The 16,671-nt window shown below is 39.3% G+C and overlaps 1 protein-coding gene and 1 long non-coding RNA gene across 5 annotated transcripts in view; one reads left to right on the top strand and one right to left on the bottom strand.

The window, feature by feature from the left end:
* Positions 1–16,671, bottom strand: part of LOC116849656 — a 293,934-nt gene that overhangs the window by 176,463 nt on the left and 100,800 nt on the right. The gene's annotated exons all lie outside the window — the stretch shown is intronic.
* LOC116849652 (transcription factor Sox-1a) overlaps positions 1–16,671 on the top strand; it is a 218,211-nt gene that overhangs the window by 180,243 nt on the left and 21,297 nt on the right. The window lies entirely within an intron of this gene.

Genomic DNA, 16,671 nt, shown 5'->3' with positions numbered 1-16,671 from the left:
TATATATATATATATATATATATATATATATATATATATATATATATAGATACATGTATATACAAAGGCTCTATGCGACAATTCGTTATGCAACCATAGTGTACAGGTAGAACTCATTAAACTGAACATTCCTCTATCATTTCGCAAACAACTACGTAAAATTGTGAGTTATCAATTAAAGAAGATTGATGCATGATTGTCTGCAATAATGCAGCAATCTTCTTCAATTAATAACTCAAAATCTACGTAGTTATTTACAAAATGGCGCAGGACTTTTTTGTTTAGCTTGGTCTATAAGTAGACAAAAGCACGCCTTGCTATTAAGCAGTTTATCTACTGTATCGCGCGTAATCATTCACCAATCTTCTTTAATTAGTTAATTGAAAATTATTTAATTCTTTAATTAGTTAATAAAAAATCAGATAAAGAGTCAATTAATTGTTAATTAATATGGGAATGCAAAAAAAGGAATTTAATATTTAAAGGCCAAAGAAATAAGAATGTCCGGAGTTAAGTACCAGTGTTATTAGTATTATTATTGTATATTTAGTAAACAGGAAAAATTTCTCACTAGTAAAAAATACGTAAATTAATACATACCTTTTATAGGAATGCCAATTATAGGAACGCAAAACAACAAAAGTATAGCATTAAAAAAAAGAAACAAAATTAGTGTCCAGGCATTGGTTCTTTTACTTTATGCATGTAGAAAAAGACGGGAGAGAAAGAGAGAGAGAGAGAGAGAGAATGAGGGAGAGAGAACGAATTGATCTTTTCCACGAGCGCGACTTCGATTACTATAATTACGTATTATATGCGTCATTACGCGCGTATTGAGACGCGATGCGTCGCACTATACGATCGATTAAAAATTGAAACGTCAGGTTGGGGAAACGTCAGAGGGTGGACGGCCTCCGTTCGACGGCGACTTCGCGTGCGAGCTACGTACGCGCGCCTCCTCCCCGTTCGACAGGTATCCCGAATTTTTTTTCGAGAAGGAAAGCCTCCTCCGAGGCGAGAGAGGGGAATGCGCCCCGTCATCCCACACGGATCTCCCCAGCCGGGAACCTCGAAATGGAACCCGAAGTCCTCCATCGAGGGTGACAGCTATGAAATCGTCCGTGATTGCTCCTCTCGCTTCGCTCGCGGCCCTCAGCCCCGCCGGGGCTACGAAGTTGTTGCCCGAAGACGCACACCCGCCGATTGCTTCTTCCGCGACCTCTTCCCGGTTGAAAAACACGTCGAACACCCTCCTTCCACGGAATGGCGACGCGTTGGTCCGGATAAGCGCGAAAATCGAGCGGTCGCAGCAATCGAAGCGTGCTTATTAAATGGATGGCTTCATATAAATCTTTCAAAGTAAAATCGTAAAATCAAAGATTTGTACAACATGAAACGAATCAAAGGCATAGCCTACATAAGAAATTTAAAAAATTGCATATTTGAGATATTACACTTCCTCCCTTCTTAGCGCTCATAATCGCTTTGGGGAATCGAATTGAATTCCAATGAGAGACGTATGTCCCAGAAATTTTTCTATAGCCGACTATAGGAACGGAATTCCCAATTTCGGTACCGTAGCGAGATAACCAATTTTGGGTTAATTTGAGCATTCTAATCGGAAACTATGCTGGATAAATTCTAAGAATTTTCCATGCGAGAAGATTTGTAATAATTCTCCGTAACAACTGATCATAAAATTCACACTCCGGCGGGACCGGCTTAAATGTCGTCCTTTGCAGGAACAAAAGAGGGTAGTATCAATAACGATGACAAAGTCGAGAAAATTGAAGCGACGTAGTGCGGCGTTCCGCTCGACGAACTGAAATCGCCGCTCCGACCGCGGTGATCGCGATTTCTCATGGCTCCTGATAAACGTCGCGAGCAGGACGTTTTGTCGCGCAACGTCGGAGCGTTTCACGGTACTGCGAACGGCTCCGGGATCACGCGCGTGTCGCCCAAATAGCACGGCTTATTACGACGATAATCGATTCGGCGGATCTGCATCGCTCGCCCGCTCGCTCGTTCCGTGCCGGCGATTTTTCTCAGGTGCGCGATAGTGCTGATTCATGGAAACAGCAGCGCGGCCCCTCGGTAAGAGAAGGCGGCGCGGAAGGCGCGCGGCCCTTGGGCGAGATTAACCCGTCAAAGACGACGCGCCCTCACTGTCTCAGCAGTTGCCTCGTAATTCCCGGTGGATACAGGACTAATGGGTTATTTCAGGTAATTAGCCGCGGCGTCGCCGTTCCTTCCACGCGAAGGGCTCTCTCTCCCTGTTCCTCCCTGCCTCCCTTCTTCTTTCTCTCCCTCTCTTTCTTTCTTCAGTCTCACCTTCTCGCTCTTTCGCCCTTATTCGTTCGATCCTTCCGCGCCCTATAATCGACAGTAAGGAAAGAACGCACATATGCAAGACGAATCCTTATTTTCTCTCTCTCTTCTATCTTACGTTTTACTCCTTGTAAACGTTCCTGAAGGGCTAAGAACTCCCGCAGACAAATTTCCGTAGATGTAAGGTGTAAATTTAAGCTGAAGAACCAACCAGGATGATATCGCTTTATCTTTGCGTGTTCTAGAAGAAGATAGAACTGACGGTAAAACTGACTATGTAGAGGTATATAGAATCCAACCGGTTGTAATTCTAGTTCTAGTTAAATTCTATTTATTTTTATCTTCTTCTATGTAAAGCAATATCCTGATTGGTTTTTCAGCTTAAGCTTATGTCTTATATGGTTACGGAAATTTGTGCGCGAGAGCCATAAGCCCTAGAGAACGATAATAAACGTATCTGTTTATTTAAACAAAGTGAGTCATCTAAGGTTATATTCCAAAATATCTCTGTTTTCTATATTAAAGGAAATGTAGGGGAGACCGATCCTAGTTAGCAAAACCGATTATTTTTGTCGATTATTTCCTAACAAATTAAGCAGAATTAAGCAAGCAAGATTTTTAAACATGTCAAAAATGGCTTTGAAATCTTTGCTTGCTTGATTTTAAAATTTGCTAAAGAACAGTAGAAATAATCAATTTTGCTAACTTATCCCGGTAGCGAACTTGCCTCGTCTTCTCTATATCGAATAAATTACGTGGTCGAAAGGATTACATTGAAAAAAATACTTGAAAATTTATTTGTGGAATATCAAGTTTCTTTCCGAAAGAAACAAAATTTATTTCTGCAAGACAATCTTTATATTTTACAAATAAATTTCTTTCAAGTATTTTTTTCTCAGTATAGTTGACCACAATATTTACCTCTTCACACAATTTATTCCTTACATATTTTTTTGTACATTCAAAGATAAAGACATGACAATAAAAGTAATTATTAAGTAACAACTACACGAGTTTTGCATGTAACATTAACGTATTCAATTTAATAAACTATTTTGTAGTTATTGCAACAGCTGAATGATCACGAGGACATGATCATTATGTGCGCTGAGAAAAATATACTTGAAAATTTATTTATAAGATATAAACTTTATTCGCAAAAATAGACCTTATCTCACAGAAATAAACTTTATATCCCATCAACAAGTTTTCAAATATTTCTTCTCAGTGCAACTACACAATTTATTCGCTACACATTTTCCTTCAGATTTAAAGAAAAATATATGATGGTGGCAGCTATTATATTATGACAACTGCACGAGTTTTGTATGCAAAATTAATGTACACGGTTTAATAAACTGTTATATAACTCGTAGTTATTGCAATTGAAGCTAAGTTGTTACGAGAGAACAGCATAAAAACAGCCGAGATATTTTAGAAGCTAACCTAACGTTAGGTGACTCACCTTGTATATTTATCTCTCTCTTCCACGGTGCCGATATGTCGCGGTTAACGATCGCAGGATAGGTCAGGTGGACACTTTCTTAATCAGCCGGGCGATACACTCTCGGCGACTTACTTTCGCGCGGTCGGACTCGCCGTCCGTCCCCGTCGTCGTCGCCGTCGTCGTCGTCGCCGTCGCGATTCGCGGCCACGTTGTGCAGCGGGCGAAGGCGGGGCTAGTCGGTGCGCGAGGGTGAATTGCAACAGTCATCACAAAGCCCCGCGCCTTTCACAGTTGCAACACGTCGTCGTGGAGTTTCGTAGTCCCGGCACACTGGCGAAATGGCGGACGGATAATGGCATATTCCACGACCGACAGGCGGATCGCGCGAGACTCGTGAGACTAACCCTGCCTGAAACCGTTCGGATTCGATGTTGCGGGCACCGGGACACAGTTTCAGAGAAGAAACGCGACTCCCGTGGCGACTCCCGTGACGCGGAAATCAGAGAAAAGTCTGCGACGAGCTCGCCAACTCGCATGTATCGATATTCCACGTCGCGTTCCTGAGCGAGTGCAATTTTCCACGATGAAAACCGATTTTTGCGACGAGGGGTAGCGACCGCGATCATGGCCAGAAGTGGCCGTCGATCGGCACGATCGACTTTCGCCGAGCGGCCGCGAAAGAGGAGCGAGTAACATTGAGCGCGGATCTCGTTCGGTTAATAACCGTGCGATCGCGCGGCTAAATGCGATCGCGCGACTGCGAATTCGGCAATTACGGCGCTAATGACGGGTAGCTCGCGACAGCTTTCTTCGGGTAGTCCCGACGGAGGGAGAAGAAAAGGAGAAGGTGGAGGTGGAGGAAGAAGGTGCGCGCGGCGAAAGAGGATCCGTCGGAGGCGCGAGGCGAGGCAGATCGTCCGAGAAATCGGCTTTGCCGAGTCACGCTGTGTAACGAACTTCAACGCTGGGCGCTAGTTCGAACTGCCCCGCGGCTCGAAGCCTCCTTTCTCGAGTCGAGTGCGCGAATCGCGGTTAGCCGTTTCGCCGTAACGCGACGCGACGCGAGCGCGGAGAAGGAGGTGATGAAGAAGAAGAAAAAGAAGAAGAAGGTCGTTACGAAGGGAAAGATCAAGGGTCACTTTCGCTCAGGACGACACCGGCGCGCGGTTTGTTCGCGTGCTTGGCCTACGTGATGATTAACCCTACGAGGCTGTGCTTTCTTACACAATCGTTAGGTACACGCGCTGGATCCTACGGTGGATCCCGCGACGCTCGTTCAGTCGCCTACCTTCGCTCCTTTCATTGCATGAAGGAAATCTATTCGTTGACAGCTCGGGAATGTCTCAAAATAGAAAGCGACTGAAACTTGCAAGAAGCTCCATAGAAACTTATCAATATTTTCCTAGGTACACGGCATAGATTCCCGTTAAAATGCTTCAATTTATCCCACAGTTAATTATTCCACTGTGATACTAATTGAGAATCCCATTAGGGCACTCTCTAAATTTCTCATAGATATTTAACTCAAAAAATACAATGAGCACTGAATTACTCGAATTCGAAAGATTTTTCACTCATATAGAGCGAATTCTTCACTCAGAATCTTCATTTTCATACACTCGAAATTAAAAGGTCAATCTGATTATATTCTACTATCACAGAACATATTCATTCTAATCGACTGGAATATTCGCTAATATGGAATCAAAATCTACTATGAGCTTAAATAAAACATTGCAACTCCTGAAATCAGAAGTGGTAATATTTTCACTGTCGCTTCCAGTGAAAATACTACCTCTTTTCTCACGTTTTGAGTGAGATTCCACTTCAGAAAATTCAGAGAGTACTCTTTACATTTCTCGGAGTAAAATTCCACTTGCAAAGTAGAGTGAGCTCTAAATCACTCGAATTTGAAAGGTTTTTCACTCATATAATGTGAATTTTTCACTCTGAACTTCACTTTGAGTGAACGATATACTCGAAATTGAAGAGATAATTTAATGTGCTCTATCATCATAAGAACATATTTAGTCTAATCGACTGAAGCATTCGCTTATATGAAAGCAGAATTCATTATGAGTGAAACATTTACTTCTGCAATTTCGAGTGGCAGTATTTTCACCGTTGCTTTCAATAAAAATTCTACCTTTTTCCCTCGTTTTAAATGAAATTCTTCTTTAGAAAGTGTAGAAAGCATTCTTTAAATTTCACTGAATGAAATTTCACTCGAAATATAGAGTGAGCACCGAGTCACTCGAATTCGAGAAATTTTTTACTCATATAGGATGAATCCTTCACTCTAGATCGTTACTTTGAATGAACGTATACATTCAAAATTGAAGGATGAATTTGATTTGCTCCAACGTCACAGAAACATATTTACTTTAATCGACTAAAATATTCGCTGATATGGAATCTATCTCTTGAGTGAAACATTCACCTGCAATTTCGAGTAGTATTATTTTCATTTTAAATGAAAATATTACTTCTTTTTTCTCGTTTTGAATGAGGTTCCACTTTAGAAAGTTTAGAGAGTACTCTCTAAATTTATTGGAGTGGAATTCCACTTGAAAAGTAGAGTGAGCTCTAAATCACTCGAATTCGAGAGGTTTTTCATTCATATGAAGTGAATTCTTCACTCTGAATCTTCACTTTAAGTAAACATATACACTCGAAATTGAAGGATCAACCTGATGTATTTCACCATTGTAGGGACATATTTACTCTAATCGATTGAAACACTCGTTGAATCAGAATCAGAATCCATTATGAGCTTGAATGAAACATTCACTCCTGCAATTTCGTGTGATAATATTTTCATCTCAAATCTCGTTTTGAATGAGATTCCACTTCAAGAAATTTAAAGAGTACTCTTCCTAAATTTGTGAGTGAAGAACTCACTCTCTCTATGTGAATGAAAAATCCCATGAATTTGAGTTGCTCGATGCTCGTTCTATTTTTCGAATGAGATTGCATCCTAAGAATTGTCGAGTGAACATTTTCTCTCGAAATTGATGAGTGAATCTGATATACTTCATCACACATCACACATAACAACGCATTCAATCGATTGAAACACTCGCTCATGTGGAGTCGGAATTCACTGTCAGCTTGAGTGAAACTTCACTGTTGTAATTTCGAGTAACACTATCTTCACTACCGTTTCGAGTGAAAATACTGACACTTACATAAGCGAATATAAGCGATCCTTGCTTCTTACGAAGAAGATATACGTACGCTGCGAGCAATGAGTGCGTTATATTTCCCGAGATATAGTTCGCGAGTAAAACCTGTTGAAATTAGGCTGCGTAATAATAAGGGCGCATGAATGGGGCTGGAGGGTGAATCGGATTAAAGTCCAAGCTCCACGCAATGGAGAAAGTACAATCGGCCATAAGAATAATTGCTTCCTGGCCGTAGGTGAGTAAAAAGTAAATGAAAACGAGTCGGTTGAGGCTGTATGTATGTGTGTGTTCACGTATATATGCGTGGCGGGGTTCTCAATTTAAAATCCGAATCGCTCTCCGAACCCGTTCCCGTCCATCCATCGTCCTGCACTCGCGCGACTACACACTACACAACACTGTCTCTCTTTCTCGAGAACGAGGTCCAAGAGCTGTCGCTTCAAAGCGGAGGAAACGTGAAATTTGGCGAATACAGAAAGTCGCGGGGCTGCCTCACGAAGAGACGCCGCTGTACACGGCGACTCGCGACGTAATAATTTGCCCGGCGGGAAAAATCGATCCCGGCCGCCTGCGGAGGCTCAGCAGCATAATAGAGCGGTACCGAATCTTTTTTTCCCGCGGATGTACGTGTAATAAGCGAATATTCCGGGATAATAGCGCGACGCGTCTCCCATCGCGAGGCAACGGCTCACGCGGCCGGCGGTGTAATCTTCCACTTTGCCTACAGCTTAATCCGATCCTGGACGAGGAGAACTAGCGTGGATGATTCGAGGGAGCGAGGCGGCGAGGTAGCGCGCAGGATGACTCTGCAAGAATGGACGTGCGGCCGACCGGCCGGTCGTTCGGCCGGTCGACCGGTCGTCGGAGCGCTGCCTGCTCTCCGGTTCAATTTCTGGCGTCAATTAAAAAGTGACGCGGACCGAAGAAAATCAGGAATTAACGAAGCGGGCCCCGAAGTCGCTCCCGCCGCGCCGACGACGTTTCGCCGACGACGTCGTTCCCAATCTCGCGGCGAATCGTCCTTAATCGGCTGTCATTGAGGAATCTTACGAGGAGGCCGCGAGGAGGCGGTGAGAAGCGACGGGGTCTCGTTCATGCGCGAAAAATGCACCGCGAAAATGTATCGTAATCTCGCCGCGAGGGAAAAGACGAAGGAGACTTTGAGGAAGAAGCGCGACGCGAGGATATCTATCTCCGCACGATGATGATCTTCGTACCCGTTAAATTTCCTGGAGTAAAATCTCACTCAAAGCGAGTGAAAGATATTTTCACTCGCGGCCGATCGTGAAAATACTGTTAGGCGAAACCATAAGAGTAAAGTTCTACTCAAGATTAAAGTAGATTCTGACTCCGTATGAGTGAATGTTTCAATTCATTGGAATGACGGTGGAATATTAGATTCTCTTTTCAATTTCGAGTGAAAATATTCACTCAACGATCCAGAGTGTAGAATTTGTCTTATAGAAGTGAAGAGTAAATCGAATTCCAGCGACTCGGCTGTCACTCTACTTCTCTGTGAAACTCTACTTCTCTTTTCAATTTCGAGTGAAAATATTCACTCAACGATCCAGAGTGTAGAATTTGTCTTATAGAAGTGAAGAATAAATCGAATTCCAGCGACTCGGCTGTCACTCTACCTCTCGAGTGAAATTTCGTTCCAAGAAAGGAGAATGTTGGTAACTGAGTGAAAATGGAACCAGGATAGTTTCATTCGATTCTCCTCATCGAGACGATTTCAACGATAGGTAACACATGAGGTCAACTCGGTGATTATGACAGTCAAAATGGCCAGCGAAATTAGGTACACTAAAATGGTCGATGGCGCAGCTGAAGACATTCGGGATACCATTGGCCATTTGAGTTGTAAAAAATAAAAAAATAAAAAAATCAAGTTGGCCACGCAAAGACCGAAACTCGAACCCATGACCGCGTGGGCTGCATCGATGGCTAACCACTGCGTCACCAACCACCTTAGAATACCTAACTTCGCTAGCCATTTTCACTGTCATAACCTAACCGAGTTGACCTCATGTGTTACCTATCGTTGAAATCGTCTCGATGAGGAGAATCAAATGCAACCATCAATTCCCGGTTCCATTTTTGCTCGGTTTTCAATATACTCTTTTAAAGAGTAACAAAATAGAAACAAAAAAGAAAGGTTTCAGGGTTTAGATAGATAGAATATTTCTTGGAATTACTACTAAATTAGTGATGACTTTTAGTTAGAAGATTAATATTCCAAACATGCTAATTTCTATGTGAGAAGCACAAAGTCTTCCAATACTTTTGCTGTGTCTTATTTTACATTAGAATTAACCAAAACAGTCACTTACAAAACAGTTCACTTTCTAAATAATTTCATTCAATAAAATACTCAAAGTATTTTACAAATATTTTGAATCTATATGAGTTATTAGAGTATTCTCTAAGTTTCTTGAAGTGGAACGTCACTCAAAGTATTTTTGCTCGAAGCAATTGTGAAGATGTCGCTATTAAAAATTGCAAAAGTAAATATTTCACTGAAGCTTAGAGTGAATTCTGAATCCATATATATAAACGAATGTTTCAATCAATTACATTGAATGTGTTCTTGTGAGAATGCAGTATGTCAGATTTACTCTTCAGTTCCATGTGAAAACTCGACGTTACGGAGTTCACTCGACGATACGGAGTGGAAAATTCAGTTTTCACTCGTGAGAAATCTCTCGAATTCGAACGACTTGGTGGACACTCTGCTATTCGAGTGAAATTTCACTCCAAGAAAAATTCAAAAAGTTTCCTTTTAATTTCTTAGAGTGTACTCTCACTCAAAACGAGTGAAAAATGGCAGAGTCTTCACTCGAAGCGCGATTGTGAAAATACCGTCGCTCGAAATTGCAAGAATGAATGTTTCACTCAAGTAAAGTGGATCCTGACTTCATGTAAGCGAATATTTCAATCAATTGGAGTGAATATATTCCTATGGCGGTGAAGTACATCAGACACACTCTTCAAAACTTCAAGTGAAAAGACTCACGCAACGATTCAAAACGAAGGATTCGCTCTTTATGAGTGAAAAGTCATTCGAATTCGCATGATTCGGTGGTCACTCCAGTTTTCCAAGTGCAATTTCACTGCAAGGAATTCAGAGAACATAATCTCAGAATATTGCTGCGCGCGTTTCTCAGAGATTATCCTCAGAGAAGAAGAGGCTCGGGATCTTCGGCCGGATCTCTTCTGCGGGAATACTCAAGGTCGACGGCGCCATGCACGTCGACGACAGTGCGTTCATGCCTACTTGACAGCCGCGAGGTTTTCCATCGGATCGCCAGGTGTTTCAGTCGCATGTTCCGCCTGTCAGTTTCCAGCTCACCGAGATGCTGCCAATGACACCGATCTTTGTCCCATCTCCGCGCCCGCCGCGCCCGCCGCGCGCGCGCCCACCTTTTCCGCCCGTTTCCTCTTTCCGAGCGAGCGCGAGCCGCAACTCGCGGGTGCACGACGATCTGGACGACCAGAGAGCCCGGACTCCACCTGCCGTCTCGTCTCCCTTCGTTGAAACCAATGTCGCCTCTCGCCGGACCGACACACCGATGTCGCCGCGTCTCGTCTCCACCTCCGCCTCCTCCAGTCGTGGCTGTCATCGACAGGAGCTCTCTCGACTCGCGTAAAAATAATTACACTGAAAGAGAGGATTGGTACGGTCCGGATCTTCCATACCTCCCTCCAGCAGCGGCTTTCCATCCGTTCGACGGCCATTGTGAGGATCAGACGAACGAACCAACGAACCGACGAACCAACGAGTGAGCGAGCGAGCGAGCGGACCGACGGACGGCTTAATAAGCTCGGCACGCCGGAGCGAGCTCCGATAAAAATTTATCCGACACGCGCGGCGCTCTTCAGCATCTCGTGCCAATTTCGAAACGTGAGCGCGCGATGTCTCGCGATCGGTATTCTCGAAAAGTGGACTCGAGAATGTACGACGACGATGAGACGACGTATTCTTCGCGGTTTTCTCGTACGAGCCGCGTAGAAATTTCTCAAGATTTTGCTAAATACAACACAGAGTCCGATTAGAATACTCAAAGTTGTCCCAGAATTAGTTATTCCTCTCTGATATCAATTGGAAATTCTATTCTTGCAATTTCCCAATTTTGGTTCCTGTTTAGAGTCAAAATATTGTAGAAATTTTGTAGAAACTAGAAATTTTTTCCGGTATCGTCAATATTTTTTATACTATCAAATAGGGGATTTCCATTTTTATAAACTATTGTATTCCATAGAATAAAAAAAGAAGAAATAAAATATTTTTTAAACATTTTGAATAAAAAAATTTTGTACCAAAAAATAATGGGATTATTTGGGAACTCAATACACGTTTTACTCAATTCTAATTGCATATTTAAAATATTATACTTTTAATCAGAACGCATCATTATCGTAGGGAATCTCAAGAAATGTTTTCCGCGAGAAACGCTCGATTGTGTTTCTTTTTCTGTTTTTACTTTGTTACGAAGATCATCATGAGATTAAATATTCCAGAACGTATAATAATTATTATTATAGGAAATCGGACTGGATGCTATATAAATAAATCCTAAAAAAATTTCAATGCAAAGAAACGTATTGCAAGAATCACGATCATTTTGATTCTTATTTCATTCGGTCACGATTGACGCGTAAAAGAGCAAAACAATAAGTATCTTCGGACTTATTTCATGTTCGCGGATTCAAATATACATTTGATAATGTATCAATAATCGTTATATAGAAATTTATTATTATTGCGTATTAATTCGCTCGGAATATTAATGACATATTTAACTGTTAATTAACTTATTAAGAATTTGCAAAAGTCGGCCCTCAGAGAAATAGACATATAGTAACGACAACTATGCATAGGTGACAATTATGCGAGTTTTATATGTAGAATTAATATACAGTTTAATAAATTATTTCGTAGAATTATTGAAATTAAAAAGATTTGTGTAATTTTGATTCACAGTAGAAACCTTAATCTTAAAAAGATAATAATAATCTATGATTACGGAAGTAATGAGTAATTTTTATTTACTCAAGCAATATTTCACAAGAAATCAGTGGTATCCATATTCGTGGGTAATGAAATAAATACTAGAGACGGAACTTGAAGCTTTCAGTGTGAGTGAAAGCCGTTTACACTATACTCAGAGAGAAACGTGATTGTGAGAACTATACAGGTGACAACTACACGAGTTTGTATGTATGTTATTATCTATTTCATAAAGTCACTACAACTAAAGCTTTAATTTCAATAACTCTACGAAATAGTTTATTAAATTGTATATTAATTCTACATACAAAACTCGCATAATTGTCACCTATGTAGTTGCCATTACTATATGTTTATTCCTCTGAGGGCCGACTTTTGCAAATTCTTAGTAAGTTAACTAACAGTTAACTAACAGTTAAACATATGTCATATGTTTGTCTTTATTCTTCCTTTAAATTAGACAAAAACAAGATTTAACTTAACTATTGCATATGATTTAACATGCATATGATTTAACTACTGCATACGATTTAATTGTATATGATACAATGTATATGATTTAACTATTAGTTAGTTGGAAAAATCGGTCCTGAGTGTAGCTTTCTAATTCTATCTCAGATGTTACGCTTGATTCCTAATAATGTTAAAGGCTCGACTTGACGTGCAACACATCTTGCAGCTTATAATCGAGCGTGCTCATTGACGAGAAAGGCGTATCGTAAAGCAAAAAGAGTATCGAATATCGAGATGCCGCCTCAGATAATTACTCGTCGATTATTAACAGCGAAGTACACGTGGCGTGTACATAAAACAGAGAGAGAGAGAGAGAGAGAGAGAGAGGGGAGAGGGAGAGAAGCTGAAAGCTCGTGGGACACGCGGGGTTAATAAAAAGTTCGCAATCGCTCCGCTTCGACACGCCGTGACAAACGATCATCGATCTGCGGAAACAGTGGCTCGCGCGCGCTGTATGCACGCTGTTGGTTGTTGTTGCATTTTTTTTAACGTGTATCCCCAAAAGACTGCGTGCGCGCGGTAGCAATTGCAATCAGTAAGTTTATATTACCACTTCGTCGACGATGCCACCCTCTTCATCAACGCGACCGTCGACAGCCATTTACATTCGGTTTTTGTTCGCCATTTACAAAAGCGGATCGTTACCCTTTTTCCCCCCAACTTTAAACAACTCTCGGCGTAACAAGTACGGCGTGGCATTGAATTTTATCGGTGTGATAAATACATTACTGTTGCACAAACTGGAACAACTAGTGTCGTTTCGCGACGGTTGTTAAAATAGGAATGAGCCGCGCGTTCGGAAGAAATACCGCGCGTGTTTGGATCTAGGCTATTCTTTATTTTCCCCACTGCTCCTTACGCGACTGATTTTTAAATTAATCTAATTAATTTCAATTAATTTGACACTGAGAGAAAAGATACCTAAAAAACAATAAATATTTATTCGATGAGTACATATTTATCTGTATTGATATTATTCAAATATCAAATATTTCTCAAATAAAAAAATATATATTATTTTCTTAAGAAAATCTCAGTTCCTCACGAAATCAATAGTATATTCTATTTAAATAAAAAAATTTAGATTGAAATAAATATGTTATATTAGTATCTACCAAATAAATATTTGCTATTTTTTAGATATATTTTCTCTCAGGATATGCGTGAACTTTAAAATCTCGAAATGCTATTCCAAGATGCGACGGTATTGCATCTAAATGTGTGTCTACTCAATTTTGCTTCTACATTAACTATAAATATTTCGTCAAACATTCAGAAAAATTATCTGATAAGAAATTAACAAACAGATCTTTCCGATCAAAATACCGATAAAAAATTATCTGATAAGAAATTAACAAACAGATATTTCCGATCAAAATACCGATGATATTTTATATCCGATCAGGATATCCGATTAAATTTAATCGAATACTTCTGATTATAATAGCATTTCATCAGATAAACCCATCAAAAAATTATGAACTGATATTTCTGATCGGATGATCGTATAAAGAATTCACCAATAAATGATCGGAAATATTCATTTGTTAATTTATTATCGGATAATTTCTCTTAATGAAGAAAGACCAATGGAGAATCTTGAAATATACTGAGAGAAATTATCCGATGAAAAATTAATAAACGGATTAACAAATTAACAATTAATAAACGAAGAAACAAATTAACAAAATTATTTCCGATCAAAATACCGATGAATTTTTATATCCGCGCGATCAGGATATCCAATTAAATTTAATTGAATATTTCCGATAATAATGACATTTCATAAGATAAACCGATCAAAAAATCATGAACCGATATTTCTTATGTTTACTTCGGATTATGATATTTCGAATGTTTCCTGATCGGACAGAAAAATTCATTGGTATTTTGATCGGAAATATCTGTTTCTTAATTTCTAATCGGATAATTGATATTTTGATCGGAAATATCTGTTTGTTAATTTCTTATCGGATAATTTCTCTCAGTGATATAACATTATACAGTCTACTGTATTATTTTCATGCTACAAGTGTGGTCATTTGCTTTTTCTCTATGCTGAGTCTTAAAGAAAAAGTTAATTCAGAATTATTGAATATTCGACCATTTCTCGACATTTTCTATCTGTATTTAATCTCTACTGTGAATTCCAATCATTACGTAATGCAGTATAATCATTATGTAATCTATCCAGTTGCAAATAAATAATGTGAGATAAGTGAATATTGTAACTTAACATGGATAAACGATAAGATTAATGGATAAATAAAAAAGTATCTTTTTTTATTCATAATTCTTTCCTCATTATTATTTTTATATTAGCGTTGGAAATTTGAATACGATTTGGAAATTGAGAAAGTGTGAAAAGGGAGAAGTTGTAAAGGCAGAGATAAAATAGTTTTGTGTGCCCGACAAAATATGTACCAATAGAGGCCTACATTTGAATTCGATATAACAGCAAGGATAAACAGAAGCGGAAAAAAGCCATTAGCAGACGTCAACAAGACGAGACTTGCTGTCCAAGGAGCATTACTAAGTAAGTGCAAGAAACGACACTTGTGAGACTCTCGTTAGATTCTAAAACCAGTAATCATAGCTATAAATCGTTTACGATCTTTGATTGAGAACATAATTAATTACAAGCTTGCATTCAATCGCAAATCGTGTTCAGACGTGGATCGATATTTTTTGTCGCTTGAAACGATGTAGGTAGAGATTGATGAATAATCAGAAAGATTAATGAAAAACTAATCATTTGTCAAAAATGATGACAGACTACGAATATCGGCCTAGATTTTGATTTTCGGGTATTTTAATTCTCGGTAAGTTCATCAAATGTATGTTAAAATCGGAAACTTTTTTTTCTTATGCAATAAATTGTTTCACACACCTGGAAATATATTATGTATCGCTGTCCAGTATCCCTGCTTAGTCCTGACTTAGGATTCTGTTCGCGTCGAAAACTCCATCGTGACACTGACACTGGCTCTGACACTCGCGTAGATACGATTCGATCGGGCAGAATGAAATAACGGCTGCGTTCAGCAGAGAACGCTGCTTTGTAACTGTTATAATATTCGTGAATCTGATTGGCGTATGTTCCTAATCTTGGCTGAGTCTAAAAGCATACACCAATCAGATTCAGGAATTTCACAACAGTTGCACAGTAGCTTTCTCTGCTGAGAGCAGCCAACGTGGCGAGTAACGTGATGCCGACGAAAGAGCACGATTAAATATTTTAGGCGACAATTCTAACAGCCACCTTACCGATACGCGTACTCCGTGTAGTACGCGACACGTGAGAATATTAAAACAAATGGCTATACCTTCCCCCACCAATCGTCTACCGTCGTCGGCCGCCAGACAATGACGCGCACGTAATCTCAGTGTCCGCGAGATCAAAACAATCGACGTCAAAACATTCCGCAAGTTTCACTTTAAACTCACCAGTGTTGTCTCTGTTTTTCTGCTTAAATAAATATTGTTATTGTACCGAAAGCAAATTTAATTATTCCGGTTAATATATAATATTAATACTGTGTGTTCATACACACACAACTATTATATATGCATATCCTTACAATTCCTTGCTTTTCACACCTATTAAATTTTCAAATTCTTTTTTGAAATTTCCACCGCCAATACTAATGAAAAATAATAATGAACATATTGTGAAAGAAGGAAGTTTGTTGTGTTGTATTCAATTCTATTATTTAGCCATTAATCTTATTATTTATCTATATTAATTATTTAACATTTGCTTATCTCATTGAGAGAAAAAATACCTAGAAAATAAAATATTTATTCGGTGGGTACTAATGACATATTTATTTAAATCTAAGTTCTTGTATTTAATTAGAGTAAAAAATTGTTTTTATGAAAGACCAAGATTTTAAGAAAATATATATTATCTTATTTGAGAAATATTTCATGTTGATATAACTAAACATGTTATTAGAGAATTCGCTAAATAAATAATTTTTATTTCTTACATATTTTTTCTCTCACAATGCATATATTCCATCGAGTTACATAATCAATATATTGCTTATTGAGAAAAGATCAAATACAGATAGAATACCAAAATACTGAATATTGAATAAACTTGGAGAAAATCTTTTTTAAGTTAGAGTTAGTTTTTAATCTAGAGAAAACCATAACATTCAATTTATAATCTGTAAAATGTT

The sequence above is a fragment of the Odontomachus brunneus genome, unplaced genomic scaffold, assembly GCF_010583005.1.
Source record: "Odontomachus brunneus isolate Ranch 3 - 2012 unplaced genomic scaffold, Obru_v1 Obru_scaffold_123, whole genome shotgun sequence".
NCBI classification, from domain to species: Eukaryota; Metazoa; Arthropoda; class Insecta; order Hymenoptera; family Formicidae; genus Odontomachus; species Odontomachus brunneus.
This window is presented reverse-complemented; position numbering and strand designations above follow the sequence as displayed.